Genomic DNA, 15,910 nt, shown 5'->3' with positions numbered 1-15,910 from the left:
AATACAGTATCAGACATGAACACAACTTGCAATTTTTTATCTTTTTAGAGTCAAGGAAATAAGTGTTAAGGATACATGCAGTCTCAGGATATATGAAATCTCATGTCTGTGTTTTCATTCTGCATGAACCAGCGTGAAAAGGGGGATTTGTGTGTAAATGAATTTAGTACTGGTGCCATTGCTTTCAAAGCAATTCTCCAAGATTTCTGTGACACAAAACATTTCCGACATGTTCAGTTCAAATAACAAACTATTCTACATAACTGTCTTCATCAGTTGTATAAAGATACACTTTAAATAAAATCATCTCTATAAAACATATAAAATATCGTTGTTACTGAGTGAAGGTGTATTCAAACTTGATGAAGTTGTAATGTCCTGGAATAAATATGTGACTTACCATGTCATATTGAAAATAATTAAAAGTTGAGCACTTTAGAAAACTGACATTTTTTTCAAGTACAAACTTGGAAAGATCTCACTTCACAGTATACCTCCTGGACTGACAATATCTCAGTCTTTGTGGAAAATGGATGAATTTCCATTTTGCAAATATATCAAAAGAATGAACAATATACTAAGAATGTAGTTTTCTGTATAAGTGTAGCATAATTTGCCAAAAAGTAAAAATTTATCAAGACAAAGCTTAATTGAGTTTGCAAATAATTGGAATATTGACTAGGGCACACACATAAATCAGATAAATTAAAATGTAATAATAAATTATAGCTTTAGGAGTCAGTGCATTAAGACTATAAAAATATGCCATAAGAATTTATATTTTTAATGTAAAGTAATTTGCATTTTCAAAATTGTTTTATAGAACAAGTGCCAAATTAAGAAACAGGAAGAGACTGGATGTACAAAATGTTCTAATATGGCTATCAAAGCATATGCAAATCAAAAATCTTCTTGCTATAATATAAAAATACAGAATCCAGGGCATATAAAACTGCAGAATCCCAAGCCATTATCCAGAAGGATAGAGAAGTTTTTGTTACAAATCAAAAATGATACTCTTTGAAGTCTCTAAGTAGCAATAAACACATTAATCTCATTGGCAAATTATTGCGTCTTAAAATAAAAATAATTTTATAAACTTTGAAAATTGGCTAGATATTAAATCTTGAAGTATAACAGAAGGGCATTTTACCTGGAAATTAAATTAGAATAATAAAATAACAAAGCTTTGTTTTGTCCATTTTTCTCTTTATTTCTTCCTTTTAGTGTTTACTTTTATGAGAGTGGAGATATATCACTGATTACCTGGAATCTATTTTAATAACACATGTCTTTCGGAGTTATGATTCAGTTTAGAATTCAGTTCAGTTCAGTTCAGGCACTCAGTCGTGTCCAACTCTTTGCAATCCCATGAATCACAGCACACCAGGCCTCCCTGTCCATCACCAACTCCCAGAGTTCACACAAACTCACCTCCATCGAGTCAGTGATGCCATCCAGCCATCTCATTCTCTGTCGTCCCCGTCTCCTCATGCCCCCAATCCCTCCCAGCATCAGAGTCTTTTCCAGTGAGTCAACTCGTCGCATGAGGTGGCCAAAGTATTGCAGTTTCAGCTTTAGCATCAGTCCTTCCAATGAACACCCAGGATCGATCTCCTTTAGAATGGACTGGTTGGATCTCCTTGCAGTCCAAGGGACTCTCAAGAGTCTTCTCCAACACCACAGTTCAAAAACATGAATTCTTCGGTGATCAGCTTTCTTCACAGTCCAACTCTCACATCCATACATGACCACGGGAAAAACCATAGCCTTGACTAGACGGACCTTTGTTGGCAAAGTAATGTCTCTGCTTTTTAATATGCTATCTAGGTTGGTCATAACTTTCCTTCCAAGGAGTAAGCATCTTTTAATTTCATGAACCACAGCCTTGTCTAACTCAATATAATGACCCAGATAAACCACAATGATGTAATTACATACCTAGAGCCAGACATCCTGGAGTACATAGGAAGCATCACTGTGAACAAAACTAGTGGAGGTGATGGAATTCCAACTGAGCTATTTCAAATCCTAAAAGATGATGCTATGAAAGTGCTGCACTCAATATGCCAGCAAATTTGGAAAACTCAACAGTGACCATGGAACTGGAAAAGGTCAGTTTTAATTCCAGTCTCAAAGAAAAGCAAGGTCAAAGAATGTTCAAACTACCACACAATTGCACTCATCTCACACGCTAGTAAAGTAATGCTCAAAATTCAAGCCAGGCTTCAACAGTACATGAATCTAGAACTTCCAGATGTTCAAGCTGGATTTAGAAAAGGCAGAGGAACCAGAGTTCAAACTGCCAGCATCAGTTGGATCATCGAAAAACCAAGAGAGTTCCAAAAAATGTCTACTTCTTCTTTATTGACTATGCTAAAGTCTTTGACTGTATGGATCATAACAAACTGTGCAAAATTCTTAAAGAGATGGCAATAACAGACTACCTTACCTGCTTCCTGAGAAACCTGTATGCAGGTCAAGAAGCAACAGTTAGAACTGGACATGGAACAATGGACCATTTCCAAATTGGGAAAAGAGTACAACAAGGTTGTATACTTGCACCCTGCTTATTTAACTTCTATGCAGAGTACATCATGCGAAATGTCAGGCTGGATAAAGCACAAGCTGGAATCAAAATTGCTGGGAGAAATATCAATAACTTCAGATATGCAGATGACACCACCCCATGATTATGGTCATGATCGCTGCCTTCTCACAGCTGTCCAGGCCTAAACCAGAAATCTGCAGTCATTTTTGACTGCTCTGTTTTGCCTCAGTTTCCTGTTCCCCCTCAGTACCACCAATCACCAGGTCCTGCCTTGCCTCCAGCTCACAACTTCATATTCAGCCTTCTCTGTCTCTGCACTCGCTTTCAGATTCACATCCTGACTGCGGCTTGCTCTGATTTCATCACTCTCTGCATTTGTCAGAAGAGTGAACATCAAAACCCCTTTTCAAAACATCATTTCCAAATCCTCTTTCATAATTTCCTCCTCCCAAATTAAAGAAAATACACCTGAGGGGGGCCAGGTACATGTTTAGTATAGCCAGGTAGGCAGTCTAATAAGAATGCTTTGAATGAGAGGTCGCGGTGCTTTTCTCTTTTGGGAATAGACATGGTGGTGCTTGTTGACAACTGTGAATTGAGTGACTTATTTTGAGGGTTTCCTCTGGGGAAATCCTTTGCAGCCAGAGTTCGGGACCGAAGGACACCAAAGGAAAAGCAGGGCTTCAGGAGAACTAGCTGACTCCCCCTTGTTAGCATTTCTGGCAGTGCTGGCAATACAACAGAGCCAGAACAAGCCCTGCTGGAGCCAGAAGGTTCCCTAGATCTGCCCAGTTTAGCCACAGGGATCCCGCCAGGTCAACAGTCCAGATGGTTCAGATGACATGTTGTTATAGCTTTTTATTTGAATCTGGACGTATTTCCACCGGGACCGCTCTATGTTTTAGAACTGATATGGCTAAGAACTGCACTATGGGCTGCCATTTTCAGTCACTGTTTTTCTTCTTTCCAAGGAGCTGTCTCCTTTCCTATTGCAATAAATATTTGAATCATAGGCTCTAAGAAAGTCTACTTCTTTGTAGGCAGAACTAGAAGACACATCTACCTTTCTTTCTTTCTCCCTATCTATATAACCTTATGATGGTCATGCTGCTTCACAGGTGTTCTTTTAGAAGCAATGTGGCTCCATAAATATTTGCATGATACTGGGCATTTGACTATTATGCCACCTTATTTTTGGACTTCCCAGGTGGCACAGTGGTTAAAAAATCTGCTGCCAATGCAGGAGATGCAGGTTCCATCTCTGAGTCAGGAAGATCCCCTGGAGTAGGTAATGGCAAGTCACTCCAGTGTTATTCCTTAGAAAATTCCATGGACAGAGGAGCATGGCAGGCTACAGTCCATGGGGTCACAAAGAGTCAAACACGACTGAGCACGCATGCACTAGATTTTTATTACATAATTCCATGGAAGTCGTAACTACCCCTATCACTTCCTAAAGGGAAACCATGCTCAAGATTGCACGCTACACAGTCATAAAGTAATTTCAATATAGGTTATGACCTTACTTGTATTTCTTAAATTTTGAGAAAAGTATATGCATTTCACAGCAACACTCCTAAAATGCATTTCCTCTTTCACCTGTATCCTTTAACCACACAATTCTGCTGGTGTTCCCTCCCCCAATGAACTCTGTAAGCTTGGCTCACACCCATGCTGGTTTGCTGGTTTTCTCCCCTTTCTTGTTTCTTGCACGTTTTGCTTTAAAAAGCTGAGTGAAGTCATCTTACTAGAGAGAAGTCTCTGGAGTGGTAGAAAAGGAGCCCAGGCCACCAAAAACACAATCACTCACTCTTTAGCAGATCAGAGTGAAATGGTTGGAAATATTCATACACTAATAATGTCTGGGCTGCCAGAAGCCAACCTAAAGGTGCCGCAGTTCAGACTGAAAGAGGCCAGTGAGGCAATGGAGTATGGCAGTGCAGGGGCAGGAATCCATATGGGAAGATGGGACATAGGAGTGAGCGGACACACATAGCAGGCTTATCCTCAGCCCACCCAGGGTGAGAAGCCAAACTGTGTGCAGTCATCTCTTACCACATCAAATAGTCCATTACACCCGCAGGCATCAAAATTCATCTTCCTTCCATAGATTAAATATCAGACCATTAAAGAGTGACTAAGCATTGTTACAGGAAACAGCTACAAAAGATACAATCAAATCATTCAATTCAGATTTGCAGCAACACAGATGGTTCTGACCTCTAACTGGTTACGTATCAGAGTCTCCCAGTGAGATGAAAGCTCTTAAATAAATGGCCAGGGCCCTGGGAACCCAAAATGAGCCTTTTCTAGATTAACTTGAGTTGCCATTTCAGTAAGAGCACGTACAGCCTCACCCACCTCTCTGAATCCTGCAGTGTTGGAGGCATGCTGTGGACTGGACTGGTATCAAGGGACTCCAGTCTACAGGTGAAGGCTCCGTTCCTGCCTTCCAAGGTTCTTACTTTCCAGCAGTGGGGACAAAAACATACTTCTTCAGTCAGTTCAGTTCAGTTCAGTCGCTCAGTCGTGTCCAACTCTCCGCGACCCCATGAATCACAGCACGCCAGGCCTCCCTGTCTATCACCAACTCCCAGAGTTCACTCAAACTCATGTCCACAGAGTCGGTCATGCCATCCAGCCATCTCATTCTCGGTCGTCCCCTTCTCCTCCCGCCCCCAACCTTTCCCAGCATCAGAGTCTTTTCCAGTGAGTCAACTCGTCGCATGAGGTGGCCAAAGTATTGCAGTTTCAGCTTTAGCATCAGTCCTTCCAATGAACACCCAGGATTGATCTCCTTTAGAATGGACTGGTTGGATCTCCTTGCAGTATAAGGGACTCTCAAGAGTCTTCTCCAACACCACAGTTCAAAAGCATCAGTTCTTCGGTGATCAGCTTTCTTCACGGTCCAACTCTCACATCCATACATGACCACGGGAAAAACTATAGCCTTGACTAGACGGACCTTGGTTGGCAAAGTAATGTCTCTGCTTTTTAATATACTATCAAGGTTGAGTCATACCTTTCCTTCCAAGGAGTAAGCATCTTTTAATTTCCTGGCTGCAGTCAGCATCTGCAGTGATTTTGGAGCCCCAAAAAATAAAGTCTGACACTGTTTCCACTGTTTTTCCATCTATTTCCCATGAAGTGATGGGACCAGATGCCATGATCTTTGTTTTCTGAATGTTGAGCTTCAAGCCCAACTTTTCACTCTCCTCTTTCACTTTCATCAAGAGGCTTTTGAGTTCCTCTTCACTTTCTGCCATAAGGGTGGTGTCATCTGCATATCTGAGGTTATTGATATTTCTCCCAGCAATCTTGATTCCAGCTTGTGCTTCTTCCAATCCAGCGTTCCTCATGATGTACTCTGCATAGAAGTTAAATAAGCAAGGTGACAATATACAGCCTTGACGAACTCCTTTTCCTATTTGGAACCAGTCTGTTGTTCCATGTCCAGTTCTGACTGTTGCTTCCTGATCTGCATATAGGTTTCTCAAGAGGCAGGTTAGGTGGTCTGGTATTCCCATCTCTTTCAGAATGTTCCACAGTTTATTGTGATCCACACAGTCAACGGCTTTGGCATAGTCAATGAAGCATAAATAGATGTTTTTTACTTCTTACTGTGTCCTATATCAGTGAAAGAGACCACCCAGCCTGGCTTTGGGGCCCAGGGTTAATCACCACCCACAGATAAAAGGAGCCAGTGGGTGGACTTGGCCAGTGGAAAGGAAGGACTGGCTTTGGCGGCCAAGTGATAGCTCGTTCTAGCACCTGCAATGGCATGAAGGCATGGGAAGGTGAAAGTTGAAGGTGAAGTTCTGAGAAAGAGGAGGAAGGAGTCAAAGGTGGAGCTGGAGGAAGAGAGATCATCAAGTCAGGAGGATTAAGTATGACCACAAATTCTTTGACATTTCTTTCATCAAGAGGCTAGGTCCGTGTCCCTTCCCTTGGGCCTGGGAGGCTCTATGACCCTGTGCTGGCTTCTATGTTGAAATGATGCTGTGACCATTGGGGTGCATGTGTCTGTTGAATTACTATTTTTTCAATTCTTCTGCTCATTTAAAAAAATTATTTTTAATTGAAGAATACTTGCTTTACAATATTTAGTTTTTAATTAATTATTTATTTTACTTTACAATATTGTATTGGTTTATAATATTGTGTGGGTTTCTGCCATACATCAACTTGTATCAGCCATTGGTATGTACTTGTTCCCTTCTTCTCTTCTGATCATTTTTAAAACAAGTTGTTTGGGGTTTTTTTGATGTTAAATTGTATGAACTGTTTATATGTGTTAGATATTACCTTTTTCAATCATATTATTTGCAAATATTTTCCCCCATTCAGTAGGATGTCTTTTTATTTTGTCAATGGTTTCCTTTGCTGTGCAACCTGATTAAGTTTAATTAGGTCTCATTTGTTTATTTTTGCTTTTGTTTCCATTATTCTAGGAGATGGAGCAAAAAAATATTGCTGTGATTTTCGTTGGTGTTCTGCCTTTGTTGTCCTTTAGGGTGGTTTTATGGTATCTGATCTTCCATTTAGGTCTTTAATCCATTTTGAGTTTATTTTTATATATGATGTTCGAGAATGTTCTAATTTTATTCTTTTACATGTAGTTGTCCAGTTATCCCAGCAACACTTATTGAAGAGACTGTCTTTCTCTATTATATATTCTCACCACCTTTGTCATAGGTTAATTGACCATAGGAGCATGGGTTTATTTCTGGTGTTTCTATCCTATTCCATTGATCCATAAGTCTGTTGTTGTGCCAGTACCATACTGTTTTGATTGTTGTAACCTTGTGGTATGGTCTGCATATAGCCTTTTATTTTATGCCGCTAAGAGTACCATGAGGTGAGTGCTATCACCATTGCATTTGAGGACAAAACTTAGTCTGAGACATGGTAGCTGATGTGGCAAGTGGTGGAGCTTGGATTTGAACCAGCCTTATCTGCTTGTGCTCATCAGCCCCAGGGGAGGATCTATGGGGATACTGGAGATGTGGGACACAGATGGAGTGCTTAATGAACTAAGGTCCATGAGGAGCTGGAAGGAACAGGATGCAGAGAACTGTTAAGGAGTCCAGACTTCCCTGGAAGCCCTTGACCTACTAAGGACTTCTGGTCAGAAGTGTGGGTGGGCAGGCTGGGGACCTAAGAGAGAGAAGGAAAAAATGCTTTGTGTTGACCATTGTATAATGACTCCCATTCTGTAGTGACTCTTTTCTGAATCAGAGGAGAAAGAAAGAGAAACAGGAAGAACCCAGGAGTGATTTTTACCTATACAGACATGGTAGGGTCAAATTGCTGCTGCTGCTGCTGCTGCTAAGTCGCTTCAGTCGTGTCCAACTCTGTGCGACCCCATAGACAGCAGCCCACCAGGCTCTGCCGTCCCTGGGATTCTCCAGGCAAGAACACTGGAGTGGGTTGCCATTTCTGTCTCCAATGTGTGAAAGTGAAAAGTGAAAGTGAAGTTGCTCAGTCATGTCCGACTAGTAGCGACCCCATGAACTGTAGCCCACCAGGCTCCTCTATCCATGGGATTTTCTAGGCAAGAGTACTGGAGTAGCTTGCCATTTCCTTCTCTGAGGGTCAAATTAGAACTCTACAAAACAGACTATTTTTGTCCCTTTCAAAGCCACTCTATACACAGAATCCATCTCTTTAAATCACAGACACAAGGATCTAGAAACAACCAGGGCTGCAGAGGCCTCTCCACATCTCTGCCTCCAGAGAGGGTTTCAGTAAGATAAGGAGAGCATATTAGAGTGAAGTAAGTCAGAAAGAGAAAAATGAATACTGTATATTAATGCATATATGTGGAATCTAGAAAAATGGTACAATTGAACCTATATTGTACACAAAGCAGAAGCAGACACAGATGTAGAGAACAAACATATGGACACCAAGGAGGTGGAAAAGGGGTGGGATGTATTGGGAGATTGGGATTGACATATATACACTATTGACACTGTGTATAAAATAGATAACTAATGAGAACCTAGTGTATAGCACAGGGAACTCTACTCAATGCTCTGTGGTGATCTAAATGGAAACGCAATCTAAAAAAGAGTGACTATATGTATATGTATGACTGATGCACCTTGCTGTACAGCAGAAACTAATACAATACTGTAAGGCAACTATACTCCAATAAAGAATTTTAAAAATCTCCTTGAGACAGGAACAATAGCTTTCTCATAAAGGCCTGTGGCAGATCAGGGCAGACAGAGGCCAAATTGGCAGGAGAGTATGTGGGGCAGACAGGGAAACTGACCTAACTAAGACTCTGTGTCTGGACCTGCAGCCAGGTGTCTGAAGGACATGGCAAGCTCATTACCATAATGTCCAATTAGACACAGCAGATGGGCACAAGGTGACTCCAGCCATCCCAGAAAGGTGCCTGTACTTGTCCCTGGGGAATCTGTGCATGGCTCACAAGATCTCATCTCTGGGCTGTCATTTGGGTTAAGACTATTGTCCTGAATAGAGGAATAAGAACAATAACAGCAGCAACTAAATATCTCTGAGCTTTCCCAATGTGCAAGGTACCATGCTGGGTGCCTCAGACATCTTGTTCCATTTATTCTTCATGAAAATCCTAGGTGGCAGGTACTATTTTTCCCTTTTTTGATAAGGAATCTGAGGTATAGGAATATAATGCAGTTGATCCAAGAGTCACAAGTAACAAACAAGTAGTGGGGCCAGGCCTTTAACCCAGATAGTCTGACCTCCGAACCTGCTCTTTAGCCACCATGATGTCCTGATAAGACTAAAGTTGGCCAGAAGGGCTCCCACCACACAAGTGAAGGTTCAGTGTAGAGTTCTGGTCCTTTGGAGGGTAGGATGTTGGGTAATACACTAGATAGAATTCTGAAGTTGGAGTCCATGCTGGGGCTTTATCTCCCAGAGTGATTGGCAGGGAAATTGTCTGGGCATCACAGTGGGAACCAAGTTATCACTGGGCTGAGCAAATCCTTGACTAGAGGAAGGAAAGTTGAGATGGTTAACATATGGCTTTCCTCCCCTCCAGATGATTCCAAGTGGGGAACTCCATAGACCCCACCATAAAAGCTATAGAGAAAGTCAAACTAGAAGACAGAGCCTATCCAAGATTTCAACTACTTCCTCCCACGTAAATTCAGAATCTCCTCCATTTCAGTGTATTTGTTATGTGTGTATGAACTTACTCCCTATAGAAACATGAAAAAAATATCAAATGTCATCCATAATTTTGGCAAAAATAACATTTTTAACGGAGAAGGCAATGGCAAGCCACTCCAGTACTATTGCCTAGAAAATCCCATGGATGGAGGAGCCTGGTAGGCTGTAGTCCATGGGGTCGCTAAGGGTCAGACACGACTGAGCGACTTGACTTTCACTTTTTACTTTCACACATTGGAGAAGGAAATGGCAACCCACTCCAGTGTTCTTGCCTGGAGAATCCCAGGGACGGGGGAGCCTGGTGGGCTTCCGTCTATGGGATCACACAGAATCGGACACAACTGAAGTGACTTAGCAGTAGCAGTTAGCAGCAACATTTTTAAAGATTTGTTTTTGTTGTTATTGCTGGTAGCATCTCCATTTGGAGGGGCTTAGTAAATATTTTTTTGTTTTTTTATTGGAATATAATTGTTTTATGATGTTCTGTTAGTTTCTGCTGTATAATGAAGTAAATCAGCTATATGTATACATGTGTCTCCTTCCTCTTGAACCTCCCTCCCACCCACACCCATCTCACCCATCTAGGTCATCACAGAGTACTGAGTTGAGCTTCCTGAGCTTTTATAGCAGGTCTCCACTAGCTATTCTATGTGGGGTCGCACAGAGTCGGACACGACTGAAGCGACTTAGCAGCAGCAGCAGCAGCAGCAGCAGTGTATGTATAGGGCTTCCCTGGAGGCTCAGTGGTAAAGAATGTGCCTGCTAAGTAGGAGACAGGGTTCGATCCCTGGGTTGGGAAAATTCCCTGGAGGAGGAAATGGCTACCCACTCCAGTATTCTTGCCTGAAGAATCCCATGGACAGAGGAGCCTGGTAGGCTATAGCCTTTGGGGTCGCAAAAGAGTTGGACGTGACTTAGCAACTAAACAGCAGCAGTGGCAGCAGTATATGATAATCCTCATCTCCCAATTTGTCCTGCTCCCCCTTCCCCACACCCTGTGCCTACATGTCCATTCTCTCTGTCTTTGTCTCTATTCCTGCCCTGCAAATTGGTCATCTGTACCATTTTTCTAGACTCCACATACACGCATTAATATACAATATTGTTCAGTTAATGAATGAATGAAGTAAGCTAGTGCTCAAAATGTCTGTGCAGGAAGCAGAAGACTTGTGCTGAAGAGCGACAGCCATCATGTATTATCTTTCCCACTAAGGGCCCCTGAGCTGTCGAGATAGAGACAGGGAAACAGAGATGGAAAGTGGAAGCCAGGTGGCCCCTGGTCAGACACACGGCAGGAAGATACCACAAAGAGAACAGTCAACTGACCTACCCAGCTTCTTGGAATAGGGAGGCGACAGAGAGTTTCCACCTTTCAAAGCAGAGAACTCTGCTCTCTAGTGAACATAGCCTGGTCCACACTAGAAATCTGACTAAACACTGCAGCACCCCCTCCCTTGATTGAGGGTAGGGGAGTGGATGCTGGAAGAACAGTGGGAAGGGGGATTTCCCTGTTTTCCACATCATTCTGAGCTTATCCCTCTCTCTTTTGACCCCCTGAGCCTTTCAGCCAAGTCTATGGTCATGCACACTTGTAGGGTTCTTTGTGAGGATGGAGACCCACAGAGGGCAGGGGATCCTGCCCATATACCATGTGTGCCTTCCAAGACACTTATCACTGCCACCACGTACCAGCCTGGGGCCAGTTCAGAGGTCACCCTCAGGACTTCTCTGACATTAGCCAAGATAGGTCTCTAGTCAACTCTAAGGCCATTTTCAATAATGCCAGCTATACTGTCCATACCAGTTTTGGACAGCTAGGAAAGAGTTCAGAATCCAAATAATATGTTAAAAGTATAGACTTCCTCACAAAATCTCATGTATCACATTTGCCCCAAATTCCAGAGTTGATATAATACTCAAGAACACTGAAAAACCCACCAAATCTAGAAGATGCAACCAACGCCTCAATCCATGGCAGCAGCTGCTAGTCTAATCCCTGTTTCCCTCTTTCCAAGCAAACCCAGAGTCTGCAGCATCTGGCCCATTGATAATGACAGCTGTTACCTGAGGGAAGAGGGCAGACAAAAAGGAAAAAGGAGCTAATTGTCTTTAACCTTTGCCAGAATGAATGCCAGTCTCTCCCAGGTTGCTCAAGGCCAACGAGCCTGAAATCCAAACCAGAGAACTTGTATTATAAGCAGAGAATTTTATCTTATGCTTCCCACCTCCCTGGGGCCCAGAGAAGGACATACAGGAAACACTCCTGTTTTTATACAAAATCTATCCATTTGAGCCCATAGACTTAAAGCATTTTCATGGGACTCCTATTCCTTATATTTAAAATCTGTCAGTCTCTTTTTTTCTCTCTGAATAGTTAGCCCTGACAAAAAGAGACTTACTTTACACTATGATTTTTCTGTTTCAGAGAACACAAATTTCTAGTGAAAACTAAGCCTTTAAGGCCTGACTGAGCCTTTAACAAAGGAAAAGACAAGTAGTAAAGGGACAGAAAAAATATGAACTACTTTTCAGAAGGGCAAGAATAGATTATGTCGAACCTAAAAACAAAAACAAACAATAATAGAAGGGAAAAACAATAATAGAAATGGTAAAAAGAATATAGGAACGTGGAAAAAATAATAGTAAAAATAATCTACAATTAGACTTAACCTTTTTAAATAGCATAATCACTGTCAGTTCCCAAATTGGAGAAAAATATAGGCAAACTCAGTGTAAAAAACACATTAAAACATCAAGTCCAGTTAAATGGAAGTTCTGGGTATTTGACACAGTGACCTTACAATAATACAAAGCAAATTCTTACAAGATTTGGACTCTTGAAAGGAGACCCAACCCACCCTCCAACATGGAGATGGGGAAGATTTCCTTCCTTCTCCATCTTCCAGCTCCAGCTGAGGAGCTCTTGGCTGGGCCTCAGGTGGGGTTTCCAGCCAGGTGCCCCTGCAGTGCCCTCTGTTGGCAGGTCCCCAGAGGCCATGTGAAGGATAACAAGAAGAACATCCTTAGAGCGCTGCTGACATCGGTTGAGGCTGGATGACAGGGAACCTGGAACTCAGCAAAGGGATCAGGAAAGGTATCCTAAGACCCCTCGTCTGAAGCATAGGTTAATCTAAGCTTCCAGGATAGTCCAAGCTCTCAGTGGGCACGCAGCTAAACTGAGTGCATGTTGGAAAGAATTTCATAATGCCTGGTTCCTGCGCCTAAAGGAAGTGTAGAAGTGAGCGGGTAGTAGAGTAAGTACCATACAAACAAGAGCCTGAATTTGATGTGTGGAGGGTCTTCTATAACCTCTCCTACCTCCACACACTTTCCTCCAGGACAGTTCTTGGTCATTTGGTATAGACTCATCTCTCAACCTACCCAGAAAGAGATGCTGAAATTTCCAATTCAGGCAATTCAAACGGATGCTAGACAAGTAGAGAGGAAGCCTCTGCCAGCTGAACAAAGGCAGCCCTGTTAACCTGCCTTGATAGTCCCCTGGTTTTACAGGATGGCATCTGTGCCTCATCCATCACTTGCTTCTCTGACAGCCCTGACACTAACCTGCCCTGACAGAGCATCTCATGTCTGCTGACTCTTCGCAGTTGACCTCCACAAATTGGCCAAATAGTCAAGATCAGTGTCTCTATTCAGAAATGGATTTTTCCCAAGAGACAACAATCCCAGTAGACTCCAAAGCTGCAAATTTCTTTTCCCATGAAACCCACACCAATGGAGTACAGTGTCCCTTTTTCAGGAAAGGAACTTGCTAACTGTGAAGGCTGCTTTTTTGGTATCAGGGATCCCTGAGAGGGACCCAGCATCCAGATACTGTATCCCAGGTTAGAATTGTCAACCTGAAACAGACTGCCAGACATTGCTCCAGTTAAGGTCATTTTTTCAAGATTAGCAGAGAATTGCAACCATGATTCAGGGTCCGCAATCACGATCAGTCACTTGCAAGTCCTCTCACAGAAAGGGAAGGAAGCCACTTTTATAGAGAGGATAAGGAAGTTGGGAGGGCTATAGTAAACAGAGAGTTCATGGCTTTTCATTGGCTGAATCCTTGCCAGGGAAGAAGAGGAGTCTTCCTCCCGCTGGGCTCTGCTATCACTGCAGGGAGTGCTCCCCCTTCTGGTCTCCCAACTCTATTTAATTTAGGTTTCTGTTTATTAATTTTTAGCAGAATCAACTGCAACTGAGAAACGCAGCAGCCGGTTCCATATGCAGCATGACAGATGGCCTGGCATTTTCATATATGCTTTGAATTACTATGTCTGATGTGCCAGGAAGCGAAAATGGTGGGTGGGCTCTCCTTGGCCCAGAATTGCAGCTTTGAGTGCTCCTAGGCTGTGAAATTCTCCCCACAGAAAACCATGGTCATTCAGCCCATCTGCAGCTGATCAAGTTAGTCCCAACTGAGCAACCAGTAGGGAGAAACTTGAATTATATCTCCTAGATTCCAAGGGAAATGGGTAGGGGTTGGTGGGGGTGGGGTGGGGAAGAGAGGTAACCTGAGAGGAAAGAAGGGAATTCAGGTAAAAACAGCTTTTTCCACTAGGATGGTCTCCTGTATTTCTTGCCAAGGAAGTCCACCCCTGAGGATTTCACCTTGTTGTGCAGCTCATTCACAAGATTAAAATGTGGTTGTCTGTGTTACATGACTCCAGGAGAGCCATTTCCATAGACTTCTGTATGATCAGTGTCTCTGGATTTGGTAACACTTCAGACCTGAGTGACTTCACTTTCACTTTTCACTTTCACACATTGGAGAAGGAAATGGCAACCCACTCCAGTGTTCTTGCCTGGAGAATCCCAGGGACAGAGGATCCTGGGGGGCTGCCATCTATGGGGTCGCACAGAGTCGGACACGACTGAAGTGACTTAGCAGCAGCAGCAGACCTGTTATTAAGGTCACAGGAATATCTGGTGACCACATATCAGAAATTATATTCTGCCTCATACTGCCGTTGCTAAGATCTGTGCATGGTCAAGGGTATACCCCTTTAGCCCAAAGGGTTACTGTACCCCTCCCAACCTCCAGAACAGCCATGGGCTTGAATTCTGCCCTGCTTCACCATGAAATTGCATTGCATCTCATGTCCCAATATCATAAAACCTGTACATCAATTAGATCTTCTAAAATACCCACTTGACATTCATCTGTGGCTCTCTCACATCCATCCAGTTTTGAAAGGTGATATTCAAAATCTTCTCCCTGACTATAAAGGATTCGTTTGAAAGATTGCATCCCTTCCTTCCCGCTCCCTCCACCCCCACGCTTTCGAAAACCCTGCCCTTCATACATCAGACCTATTCCTCTGAGGATATGAGGATAGTATATCAGTATATCCTCACACTCCTTGGCACCACTAATCTGCATAAAGTTGACTAGTACCTACGAAAATGACATACTTCCCAGAAAGACCTCTGGAATACCTCTGGCAGGTCAAGAGCTGACTCAAGACATATGTCATCATCATAGGATATAGGGAAGGGTCTCCATATGGCCCTCGCCCTTCATGCTTCTGGCCCATGCCCCTTCTGCCTTCTGGAGCTCTTCAGTATGTTGTCTGTCATTCTACAGCCTTCTGATTTGTGTCCTATCTCAATTTCGGGGAACTCACTCCTCCACCATCTGAAAAGTCATGACCTTCCCTTTCAGTTGGACTGAAATACAGAGACCCACCCCAGTAATCCAGGATTAGGGACAAAATTATGTGACAGAGAAGACACTTGACTTTGTGGTCTGTACTTGGCCTTGGAGGATCTTTTGGGACCCCTACCTGACCCTGAATGCCCCAGGGAGGCTCAGAGCCTGCTCAGCCCACTCCATCTAGGAGGGAAGACTTCTAAGAGTGCCTGCAGCTGTGTGATCCTCTTTTTCCATTTTACATGGTCTCCTCAATACCAAGAGACAAAAGATTTTGGCTCACTCTTCCAGTGTTTTCAGGATTAAGGATTCAGCAAATGTCTGAGGGGAAATCAACTGGGTACTTGAGGCCTCCAGAGTTCTTCACTCTGGCCCCACATGGCCACGGTCACTCTACTACTTCCCTGCCACCAGGGCAAAGGGACTGTAGGTAATCAGCTATTCTCACCAGTACTCTCCCATCTGGAATCTGGAGTCCTTGTTCCTTCCATTATTCTTCAGTTTTATGACCATTCTGTTTTAAAATCAGCTTATCTAGT

At 42.9% G+C, this 15,910-nt stretch overlaps 1 protein-coding gene across 2 annotated transcripts in view; it reads left to right on the top strand.

Annotated features, from left to right (window-relative positions):
* The window catches only part of HECW1 (HECT, C2 and WW domain containing E3 ubiquitin protein ligase 1), a 478,550-nt gene that overhangs the window by 232,255 nt on the left and 230,385 nt on the right, over positions 1–15,910 (top strand). The gene's annotated exons all lie outside the window — the stretch shown is intronic.

This window comes from Moschus berezovskii, chromosome 3 (genome assembly GCF_049115385.1).
Source record: "Moschus berezovskii isolate FMDL1 chromosome 3, NW_MosBer_1.0, whole genome shotgun sequence".
Taxonomy (NCBI): Eukaryota; Metazoa; Chordata; class Mammalia; order Artiodactyla; family Moschidae; genus Moschus; species Moschus berezovskii.
The sequence above is the reverse complement of the archived record's forward strand: the minus strand, read 5'-3'. Positions and strand labels throughout refer to the sequence as shown.